At 42.9% G+C, this 12,449-nt stretch overlaps 1 protein-coding gene across 2 annotated transcripts in view; it reads left to right on the top strand.

Annotated features, from left to right (window-relative positions):
* The window catches only part of SPPL3 (signal peptide peptidase like 3), a 95,981-nt gene that overhangs the window by 38,531 nt on the left and 45,001 nt on the right, over positions 1-12,449 (top strand). The gene's annotated exons all lie outside the window — the stretch shown is intronic.

Consider the following 12,449-nt stretch of genomic DNA (forward strand, 5'->3'; position numbering starts at 1 on the left):
ACATTAGCTCTTGGAAGTGAAGCCGTGAAGAAGGTTGGAGAAGTAAGTAGCCCAAAGGGGAGCACATGTCCCAGGGAAGGCAGAGAGTTCAACCTCCAGAGTTTAAACATTCCTGCTCCGTCCTCCCTGCTGCAAGCAGCCCTCAGTCACACAGTCCCTCTGCAGAGCTCTGGTCTCTGGGGAAATGGGCCGGGGCTGGCCTTGGTTTGTCTGCCGGAAAAGGACAGATGTCTCCGCAGCCAGTGCTCTGTTATTGTCACTAACAGAGGGAAACCTTTACTCAGGAAATCCAAAGTGACAGCTATTGAGAGTAAACAATGAACTTCAGAGCTTCCTGATCCAGACTGTCTGAATTTAAATCCAGGCTCTGTCACTCACTAACGTTGTCAAGTTAAACAAGATCTCACCTCCCTGTCCCTTGGTTTTCTTATATATAAATTAGGGGAAATAAAAGTTAACTACTTCTTATGGAAATAATGAAGTTTAAATAACAAAATTATTCAGAATAAGCCAAATCTTCAGCAAATGTTAGTTGTTACCACTATAACAACTATTAAAATAATTTTCTTTGTTCTTATTTCATCATTCCCTCGCTGAAGAATTTGTAATGATTCCCATGAACAGTAAACTTATGTTATTAACACTCCATTTACCAGATAACTTCATTGAGAGCTTAGCTCTGTGAAAAGATGGTATCATCACCCTCATTTTACAAATTGAAAAATAGAAAGGTTAAGTGACTTGCACCAGGTCACAGTTGGCAAAGGACAGAACCAGGATTTGAACCCAGGACATCTGACTACAGAACTTGTCTTCTTAACTGTACTATACCACCTCACAAGGCACTCCACATGTTTCATTAACCTGGTTCTCTTTATTTTATTAGGTGTTTATCCTCCTTAAGTCAAGCTAATTTAGCATATTTCCATCTTTTTTAAAAAAAATTATTTTTAATTTTTTAAATAAATCTTTGTTGTTCATATTATTACAAATGTTCCTCATTTTTTCCCCCTCCATTGCTCCCCTCCACCAGGTTCCCACCCCACCCTCTGCCCTTTCCCCACCCTCCATTGTCCTCATCCATAGGTGCACAGTTTTTGCTCAGTCTCTTCCCACACCCCCGACTCCCCTTTTCCCCGAGAATCGTCAGTTCACTCCCCTTCCATACCTCTGCTTCTATTATATTCACCAGTTAATTTTGTTCACTAGATTTTTTAATTCCCTTGGTTTTTAGAGCTCTTGGAATTTGGATGATGTGTCTTGGTGTGGTCCTCTTTGGATTCCTTTTGTTTGGGGTTTTGTGCACTTCCTCGACTTGTAAGTTTAATTTTTTCACCAGATGGGGGAAGTTTTCTGTCACTGTTTTCTTCCAATATGTTCGGTATCTTGCTCTCTCTCTTCTTCTGGGACCCCTATAATTCTGATGTTGGTTTGCTTGAAGTTGTCCCAGAGGTTTCTTACATTATCTTCAATTTTCTGGATTCTCTTGCCTTCTAGCTTCTGTGGAGGAGTATCTCTGGCTCTTTAATGTTCCAAATCTTTGACTTGGTTCTTGCAATCTTCCATGGTGTATAATATTTTTTATTTCAGACAATGTATTCTTTATTTCTTGTTGATCTCTTATCATTTCTTGTTGATCCCTTATCATTTCTTATTGATTCCTTATTAATTCTAGTTGATCTCTTTTCATATCCTCATAAGTCTTATTGATCTTTTCTAGGAAATTCTTGAAAAACCTTATAAGTGTAGATTTGAACTCTATATCCAGTCGCTTTTTGTCCTCCATTTCTTTCGTTTGTGATCTATTTCGTTGTTGCATTTCGCAGCTACAGATGGGGCGGAGTTTCAGGGTGGAGCCTACAGCCTTGGCTTTCGTCAGCCCCACCCTATGCGGTTCCTGGGTCTCAGTGTTCCTCAAGTGTCCTTCTGTACTTGTTGCAAGCACTTCTGAGAGAAAGGTGCCCTCGAGTTTCGCCCGCTACCAGATAGTCTAGTCTCTCCCCCAATGAGCCCAGAACTGGGATTCAGTGCAGTTGGAAGTGGGGTTCAGTGCAGTCTGGAGTTTTAGTCTCCTTCCTGCTAGGGCAATCCAGCGGGACAGTCAACAGTCCATCCTCTGCGCTCAACGTGAGCGCCTCTGGGACTCTGCCTTTTGCCGCTCTCCTGAGATTCCACCTCACCGCCAAGATTCCCTCCGAATGAGCCTGGGTCCCCCGGGTCTGGCCTAGAACTGGGGTTCAGTGCAGTCGGAACTGGGGCTCAGCACAGTCCAGAGCTTTTGTCTTCTTCCCGCTGGGGCAATCCAGCAGCACAGTAAACAGTCCATCCTCTGCACGCAACGTGCGCACCTCCGGGACTCTGCCTTTCGCCACTCCCCTGAGTTTCCACCTTACAGCTTAGATTCCCTCTGTATGAGCCTGGGTCCCCAAAGTCTCACCCAGAACTGGGGTTCAGTGCAGTCGGAACTGGGGCTCAGCACAGTCCGGAGCTTTTATCTCCTTCCCGCTAGGGAATGCCAGCCAGGCACTCAGCCGCCCCCTCCTCTCCAGCTTAGTCCTCTACCCATGCCTGCACTCTGTCTCTGTACCTTAGGTTTTTACAGCTCCTCTGGTTTTCTTCTGGTTATCTCTTTGTTCTCCCCCCCCCCCCCCAATAGTTCCCTTCCACCTGGTTCCCACCCCACCCTCTGCCCTTACACCCCCCAGTGTCCTCATCCATAGGTTTACCATTTTGTCCCAATCTCTTCCCACATTCCCCACACTCCTTTCCCCCTCTGAGAATTGTCAGTCTACTCCCTTTCTTTGCCCCTGATTCTATTATATTCACCGGTTTATTCTGTTCATCAGATTTTTTATTCACTTGATTTTTAGATTCACTTGTTGATAAGTATGTATTTGTTCATATTTTTTCTCTTTATCTTTTTCTTCTACTTCTTTACAGAATACCCTTCAGCATGTCATATAATACTGGTTTGGCGGTGATGAACTCCTTTTTCTTTTTCTTTTTTAAAAAAAATATATTTTAGCCGGGACTGGTTTGGCTCAGTGGATAGAGTGTCAGCCTGCCGACTGAAAGGTCCCGGGTTTGATTCCGGGCAAGGGCATGTACCTTGGTTGCGGGCACATCCCTGGTAGGGGGTGTGCAGGAGGCAGCTGGTCGATGTTTCTCTCCCATCAACATTTCTAACTCTCTGTCTGTCTCAATTCCTATGTAAAATCAATAAAATGTATTTAAAAATTAAAAAAAAAAAATATATATATATATATATATATTTTTTTTTTTTTTTATTGATTTTTTTACAGAGAAGAAAGGAGAATTAGAGAAATAGAGTGTTAGAAACATCGATGAGAGAGAATCATCGACCAGCTGCCTCTTGCACACCCCCTACCGGGGATGTGCCCGCAACCAAGGTACATGCCCTTGACCGGAATCAAACCTGGGACCTTTCAGTCTGCAGGCCAATGCTCTATACACTGAGCCAAACCAGTTTCGGCTCCGTTAGCCTTTTCTTATCTGTGAAGTTTTTTATCTGACCTTCAGTTCTGAATGACAGTTTTGCCAGGTAGAGTAATCTTGGTTGAAGGTTCTTGCTATTCATCACTTTGAATATTTCTTGCCTCTCCCTTCTGGCCTGCATAGTTTCTGTTGAGAAATCAGCTGACATTCCAATGGGTATTCCCTTGTAGGTAACTGTTTCTTTGTCTTTTGTTCTTGGCATTTTAATTATGATGTGTTATGGTGTGATCCTCTTTGGATTCTTTTTGTTTGGGGTTCTCTGTGCTTCCTGGCCTTGTAAGTCTTTTTTTTTTCACCAGGTGGGGGAAGTTTTCTGTCATTATTTCTTCAAACTGGTTTTCAATATCTTGCTCGCTCTCTTCTTCTGACATCCCCATAATTCTGATGTTGGTATGCTTGAAGTTGTCCTAGAGGCTTCTTACACTATCTTCATAGTTTTGGATTCTTTTTTCTTTTTTCTTTCTGGTTAGGTGTTTTTTGCTTCTTCATGTTTCAAGTCTTTGGCTTGATTCTTGCGATCCTCTGGTCTGCTGTTGGATCTCTGTATATTATTTCTAGTTTGTCCTTTTGTTTAATTTCTGGTTGGTCCTTTTTCATATCCTCAAAGGACTCACTACATTTATTGGCAGTTTCTAGAAAATTCCTGAAAAACCTTATAACCGTGGTTTTGAACTCTATATCCAGTAGTTTGCTTTTCTCCATTTCTGTCATTTGTGTCCTGTTTCTTTGTCTCGCATTTTGGCTGCTTCCCTGTGTTGATAGAAGTTTTGTGTGCTAGGTGTCCTATAGGGCCCCGTGGCTCAACCTCCTCAGTTACCTGAGGTGGACACTGTTGGTGCACTCCTTTGTGGGCTGTGTGCACAGTCTTGTTGTAGTTAAGCCTTGAATGTTGTTGGTATCATTAGGGGGAATTGACCTCCAGGCCAATTGACTGTGAGGATCAGTTGTGACTGTGATGGGAGAACTTCTGTGCTGGAGACACCCTAATGGGGCAACACTTGCTTCAGTGGGGCTTTGGTGCTCACCGAGTCTGCCTCTGGATCTGAGCAGTTATAATCTGGATGGTCCCACTCTAACCGCTGGGTCCACTGGCTCTTGGATCTCCAATGAGGTGCAAAACTTAGTTTTGCCTAAGGCCACCCAGCAGGAGCTAGAGAGAAAGATGCAGATTCCTCTCTGTTTGAGGTTTGGAGATGCCCAGATGAGGCCCAATTGTGAAGCAGTGCAAGCTGCTGTGGAGCTTTGTGTCTTCTTTTGAAAGTTCTGGGCTCCTTGACCCAGCTGCAGTTTGTTAGGTAATTTTAGAATTCAAAGGACCAGGCCATTCTTATGCAAAAACCTCTGCGCACAGCTGGGGTGGGGTGGTGTCTCAGGAAATCCATAGGGCAGAGCAAACATCAATGGCTGACCTTTAGCCCTGCCCAGAGGTCCCTGGGTCTCAGTGCCCATGGTAATTGCTGTAAGCACCTCTGAGGAAAAGCCACCCTCATGTTCTGGCCCAATGCCAGACAGCCCAGTCTCCCCCTCCGCCAATCAGTCTGGGTCCCCAGAGTCTCGCCTGGAACTGGAATTCAGAGCAGTCGGGAGCTTGTGTCTCCCTCCCGATTGAAAAAGACCATCCGCATTCTCTGTTGCCAGCTCTTTCCAAGTGCACGCTTCTGTACTTGCACACTTCCGCACCTCCTCTGAGTCTCAGTGTGCTTTTCTCTTCCCTTCTAGTTGTAGAATCTCCACTCAGCCAGCTATTTTATGGTTCTGGATGATGTCCATTTTGTCTTTTAGTTGTAATTTTGAAGTGGTTGTGTGAGGCAGCAAGTTTAGGTGTTTACCTATGTCGCCATTTTGGTTTCTCCCAGCCCATTATTTTTTATCTGACCTTTCTGGTCTCTTCCCCTTTTTGTTTTCTCTAAAATTGTGCCCACATAATCACTTTTCTCCTCTGGTTATCCTTAACCTTGTAAGACCATGGTCGGCAAACTGTGGCTCGCCAGCCACATGCGACTCTTTGGCCCCTTGAGTGTGGCTCTTCCACAAAATACCACGGCCTGGGTGAGTCTATTTTGAAGAAGTGGCAGAAGAAGTGTAAGTTAAAAAAAGTTGGCTCTCAAAAGAAATTTCAATCGTACTGTTGATATTTGGCTGTTGACTAATGAGTTTGCCGACCACTGTTCTAAGAACTTCTATTTTTCTTGTATTTCAAGTGGCATAGGTCTTCCCTCACTTTAAAAAATGGAAACAAAGTCACCCTGTTTGTTTTCCTCATTACTGTTCTGTTTCATTTCTGTCTTCTAGTGCTAGACTTCCTCAGGCAATGATGGGAACTCTACTTCCACTTTCTCTCTACCCACCATTCTACTGAAACTGCTCTAGAAATCACCTATAATTTCCCTGGCCAAATGGCCTACTCTCAGTCCTCATACTCTTCTGCTTATATTGAGAGGGAATGCGGTCTAATGGTTAGTCAGGCTTTTTGGAGCTACACTATGTTCACATTCTGTTCTGGCATTTTCTGTGTGTAATAACTTGGGGCAAATTTCTTAGTATCATACTGTCCCAGTTTTCTCAGCGTATGTACTCAGCATTTAACTCTTCTTTGTTGCGTCCCCAGATGACCTTTTGCCCTCAGCGCTAAGCTCTCCTTGTAATAACTCCAGTTTCCAATGTTCCAGCTGATCAGGAAAAATGAAATCAAAGACTGAAGACATTTCTTTACTGTTAAAGAATAAAGTCAGTCCAGCATAGAGTCTTGGTGCTGGGAGGTGAGATTTGAAGAAGGGGAGGTGGGACAGGGTTTTAAAGTCCAGTCAGTAGAGCGTCTCGGTTCATTTAGGACAGTGGGCATCTGGATGTGGCTGATGGCTGGTCTCGGGCTTGTTGCTTAGGTGAACATTGGGCTGTGTGGAGGTGGCCTGTGTCCATAGGGTTCTGCCCGGGAATGGGACTTCCAGCTGCTCTGCTGCGAACGTGAGGGACCTGAACCGGGGTTTCTGTGCCCTGTCAGGTGCCCGCCACTGTTATCAGGCTCGATGGCCAGGTCAGCACTTGTGCACTTGTCCTACTCACTGAAATTTGTTTTGTTTTATTAATGCTTATCCGAGAATCCCCCCTGCCCCCGTTGTTTTATTAGAGAGTGGCAGGGAGGGGGAGGGGAAGAGAGGAGAGAGAGAAAGAGAGGGAAGGAGGGAGAGGGAGAGGGAGAGGGAGGTAGGGAGGGAGAACATCGATGTGAGAGAGAGACATCATTTGTTTGCCTCCTGACTAGGATAGAAGATCAAACCTGCAACCCAGGTACAGGTCCTTAACCAGGAATCAAACCTAAGGCCCTTCAGTGCGAAGGCTGACATTCTAAACACTGAGCAACACTGGCCAGGGCGAAGTCCCATTTTAAAAAGTTTTGTTTTTTTTTTAAATTGATTTCAAAGAGGAAGGGGCAGGGAGGAGAGAGAGAAACATCAATTATGAGAGAGAATCATTGATCGGCTGCCTCCTACACACACACACACACACACACACACACACAGTATGGAACCTGTAACCCGGACATGTGTCCTGACCTGGAGTCACACCGTGACCACCTGGTTCATAGGTCTACCCTCAACCATGGAGCAACACCAGCCAGGCAATGCACATGCTTTTAAAATTGTAATATGAGGTCTTATGTACGAGAGTAATTCATAGGAAAGAATTGAAGCATATTGCCATAGAAGCCTTAAGTGTGGTGTTTCCTTTCTGTTTTACCAAAGCTCCTTTTAATTCTTTCGTCTACCCTAGGGCCTAGGCAATAAATGTGTCTGAAAACACAGTGACTCCTTATCACCTTTAAAATATATATATATTTTTATTGATTTTTTTACAGAGAGGAAGGGAGAGAGAGAGAGTTAGAAACATCGATGAGAGAGAAATATCAATCAGCTGCCTCCTGCACACCCCCAACTGGGGATGTACCGCAACCAAGGTACATGCCCCTGACCGGAATCAAACCGGGGACCTTTCAGTCCACAGGCCAACACTCTGTCCACTGAGCCAAACCGGCTGCCTTGGAGACTAATACCTTCCTTTCATAGGAATTTGCTCAATCATCAATCAGATTTAGTATCTCTGATGGAAGTCAAACGTAAAATATTAATATATGGTGCATCTCATATATGTTCTTTCTGTAAAGCATTTGGTATTAATGGAGGGATATGAAGAATGATGATTCTTCCTTTCTGATCCAAAAATATTTTGATACTGGAAATCTACTTCATCTTCATGGTGTGATTCAGAGATGTTCATGACTATTGCTAGTCTACATACACACACGCACACACACTTTTGTGCAAAATAAGAAATGGTGTCTCCCTGGCCAGGTGGGCTCAGCTCATAAATCAACTTTGTGAAAGAATAGATGTGCCTTCCACCAGGTGTGTGCATCACCCACTGGGATACACACCCTTTCTGCAGGGCCAGAGAGTACGTATTTGGCCTTTGTGAGTCATGTGGTCTCTGACAGCTGCTCAGCTCTGCCATTGCAGCGCTGCGGCAGCCAGAGACAGTGCCTGAATGCATGAGCTCGGCTGTGTTCATTGGAATCCAGCAAGCCACACATTGCTCATCCTGGTATGCAGCAGCACATAGCACTTCCATAGCACTTCACTTCTCTGTTGAGACAGTACGTTCTGCCACCTTGTATGATGTGTCTTTCTTACTTAGATTGTAAGTTTAGTGACTGTCTCATTCACTTTTTGTGTCTTGCACATAAAGATGAAATTTAGTTTTTTGTTAAAATTTTACTTGATAACTTATTCCATTTTTAAGCTTACACATTCGTTTTTTCCCCTTAATCTATGGAAGAGAAATATTATGGACATTATAATATTAGCACATATTTTAGATAAAAATGTGTACCAGTATCTTCCAGTTGACCAGTGTATGAGTTCACAAAATCATCCATAGGTAAAAGACCTATTCCAAGTACAGCACAGTGTATTGAATTTAAATGTAATATCGTTTTTTAAAATCATTGATATGCTTTCAGATTCCATATTACAATTAACCTTTAAGAAATTAACCACTTGTTGAATTTTAGTGAAGTATCAAAGAATATCCTGCCGAAACCGGTTTGGCTCAGTGGATAGAGCATCTGCCTGCAGACTGAAAGGTCCCAGGTTTGATTCCAGTCAAGGGCATGTACATTAGTTGTGGGCACATTCCCAGTAGGGGGTGTGCAGGAGGCAGCTGGTCGATGTTTCTCTCTCATCAACGTTTCTAGCTCTCTATACCTCTCCCTTCCTCTCTGTGGAAAATCAATTAAAAAAATAGATAGATAGATAGATAGATAGATAGATAGATAGATAGATATAACAAAAAACAAAGAATATCCTCAGTTATCTGAAAAGGTAACTAAACTGCCCCTCCCTTTTCCAACTGCCCATTTGTGTAAGGCTGATTCCCCACCCCTATCCCAGCCAGAGTTCAACCAAAACAACATATAGCAACAGATTGGATGCAGAAGCAGATGTGAGAATCAGGCTATCTTCTATTTAAGACAGATGTTAGGGATGTTTGCAGAAATGTAAAGGAACACTCCCCATCTCAGAGTATTTCTGTTATTCATTTGGAAAATAGTTACTTTCCTTTAAAAGTGTTTTTTATGTTCACAGGCAATGGTTTATTATATTCAAATGAATTCGTGAATAAATACTTTTATTTCAAACTAGAGACCCAGCGCACGAAATTTGTGCACTGGGGGGGGGGGGGGCTCCCCCTCAGCCTGGCCTGTGCCCTCTCTCAGTCCGGGAGCCCTCGGGGGATATCCCAGAGGCGGGAGCGCTGCAGCTGTTGCTAGCCGTGAACTCAGCTCAGGGCTTCCTGTGGGAGCGCACTGACCACCATGGGGCAGCTCCTGCATTGAGCATCTGTCCCCTGGTGGTCAGTGCGTGTCATAGCAAATGGTCGTTCTGCCGTTCAGTCAATTTGCATATTAGCCTTTTATTGTATTATACTGTATAGGATGTGATAAATATCATACCTCTAACCCAAAAGAACAAAAGCCTTAGGGGTCTTCTATTTTAAGGGTGTAAATGGTCTCAAGACCAAACAGTTTGCCAAGTGTTGGTCCAGGGCAGTGCCTGTGCAGAGGTGGAATAGTAGTTGCTTGGTTTGTGGGGTGGACAAGAATGCTTTCATTGTATAGCTTGAAGGCTGACACATAGAACGTTACAGAACAGTACTCTCTGTGTCTCGGTTTGGCATGCTTTTTAGCAGGATGTGTGTTATAAGCACTTGCTGGTACAGCAGCTAGAAATAGATATTTAGTTTTAGAGCAGTCACTAAAATCCAGCATGGTCCTAAAAGTCTTCGGTGTAGAATATAATCTTATGTATGTGAGAACTTTCTGCTAGCTCTTTGTGTCTGTTCTGTTAAGGGTTGGGGGCATGTAAAGACTTAGTGGTTTTTGTAATGATCACATAAAACTTTCCAACTGAACAGCTGACCTGTACTAATACATCACTTAGCAAAGTGTTCACGTCTGTTTTAGTGCATTTGGCTAACCTGATTTTGGCATGTCTCAAATGCATGTATTTAGTTTCTTCTTTCATTTCAGTAAGAATTCCTTTATTTCAGAGTGTAGTGTCGTTCCTGTTTTTAATGTGCATTTAGAGTCTCTGAAACCAACCCCTCATTAGGAGAGCCTGCGAGAAGACACATTGCTATTGATGCTTTGTGTAGGGAGGGAGAGGCTGTGTAGTAAATATTAGGTCTAGTAATAATGTCGTTTTCTAATACTTTTTTAAATCGAATTTATTTAAACAATACAACAAAATTTAATCAACAATATAGTTGCCGTTGTTTTCTACTACTTGTGCCCAACGCTCAGGAAGCATGTTAATCCCTCTGTTGTAAAATTCTTGTGATTTTGATGCAAAAATTTCGGTCAATGCATTTTTGAGGCATTCTTCATTATTAAATTTTTTTCCAAGAAGAAAGTTTTGCAAAAAATGAAACAAATGGTAATCGGAAGGGGCAATATCAGGAGAATATGCAGGTTGAGGGAGAACTTCCCATTCCAACTGGTGCAGTTTTTCAGCAGTGATTCTTGCAGTATGCGGTCGTGCGTTATTGTGGTGAAGAATTACACCCTTCCGATTAATCAGCGCGGGTTCTTTTTCTCTTAAAGCTTGGGCTAACCTTTCCAATTGGGCACTATACACTGCACTTGTAATGGTTTGGGTAGATGGTAAAAGTTCATAATGAAGAATTCCTTTAAAATTCCACCAAACACACAACATCACTTTTTTCGCATGCAAGTCAGGTTTTGGCGTGGGCTGCGGAGCCTCATTTTTGTCCAACCATTGAGGCCACCTTTTCAAATTAACATACAGCACCCATTCTTCATCTCCGGTAACAATTTGCTCTAAAAACGGCAAACGGTTTTGACGAGAGAGGAGCGAACTGCAAATTGTGACTCTTTGATTACGGTTGTTGTCGGTCAACTCATGAGGAACCCATTTTCCAAACTTTTGGACTTTGCCAAGTGCACGCAATTGATTGGAAATTGTTTTTTGTGAACAATTTAAAGTTGTCGCAAGCTCTTGTTGGGTAATTTGAGGATTTTGCACCAAAAGAGCTTGAAGAGCTTCTTGATCAAAATTGGACACACGGCCTCGACCACTCTTGTCATCTAACGAAAAATTTCCCTCGCGAAATTTCTCAAACCAACGCTGGCATTTTCTGGCGCTAACTGCATCTTGACCAAGAGCACTACAGATGTTTTTTGCAGCCTCACTTGCTTTTCTTCCTAATTGGAACTCGTAAAGCATGCAGTACCGAATATGCTCTTCATCCGCCATCTTCTTAGCCCTAGTTTTGCAACAAAAACCAAACCAAACACAAACTTTTTCAAGCAAAACTTGTTAATTGCACTTCACACGTTCTGTAGATACCACGTGTTTGAAGGTTATGTCAATACAAGTCAACGCCAAGCAAGATTTTAAACGAATGTTTAAAAACGACATTAATTATTACTAGACCCGATAAGATCGCTGGGCTTTGATTTTCTAAAATTGGCCAGACTATGCACCCTTCTTTGGTGGGAATACCTTCCCTTCCTCCTGACCTTATCCAAGTGTTACCCTGAGCCCAGACCTAATTCCTGGAGTAAAATGCTAGGGTCTCTGTTCGCTTCTGAAGCACTGATGACTCTTGAATTTTTTGTCTGGGCAAGAAGAAGAAGAGAGAGGGAGAGGCAAGGACCTCTTCCTTACCTTCGTCGTTAGCAGTGAAAACCTTTAGACATTTTTAAAATGCTTGTTTTTATGGGCTTGTGGAGTAGTTAAAAAGTGAGCCTACTTCAGGAGACCAAGGGTATAAACAAATATAGGACAAACCAATCTACAATATTTGGCAGAGAAAAAGAGCTCATGGGTTGGACCCCAAGACTGGCCACATTTAAAAAAAAGTAACCCAAGAGGAAATTTTCCTGGGGTTGATTAAACCAACCAGAGACTCTAACCATATAATGGCCTAGCTTTATCTGTCTCTGCTGGTATAATGTAGGTTTCACATAAATCACGTTTAAGTCTGTAAATATTAGGTGATTAAAAGAAGAAAATTAATTACTGTTTCCAGTAGCCTGGGAACAGTGCCGTCTTTGTCAGTGCTAATGATATGCCAGTATTCAGCCAAATGAAAGACAGTTATCTGTGAAAGGATGTTCCTGGCAATATCTTTATTTTTGGAAGAAAAACACTATGTAAAAACCTAGAATCTTGAAGATAAAAGGTAGTTGGGCGCCCATGTTCATCTAGGCCAACGGAGCATTTGCTAGAGACCAGAAAGATAGCAAGACTTGGCCCGGGAAGGTAACTGGCTCATTGTAGTAATAATCAAAGACAGGACCAAAGCCCTGGCTGGTGTGGCTCAGTTGGTTGGGTATCAACTAGTGCATTGAA

This window comes from Pipistrellus kuhlii, unplaced genomic scaffold (genome assembly GCF_014108245.1).
Source record: "Pipistrellus kuhlii isolate mPipKuh1 unplaced genomic scaffold, mPipKuh1.p scaffold_m20_p_20, whole genome shotgun sequence".
NCBI classification, from domain to species: Eukaryota; Metazoa; Chordata; class Mammalia; order Chiroptera; family Vespertilionidae; genus Pipistrellus; species Pipistrellus kuhlii.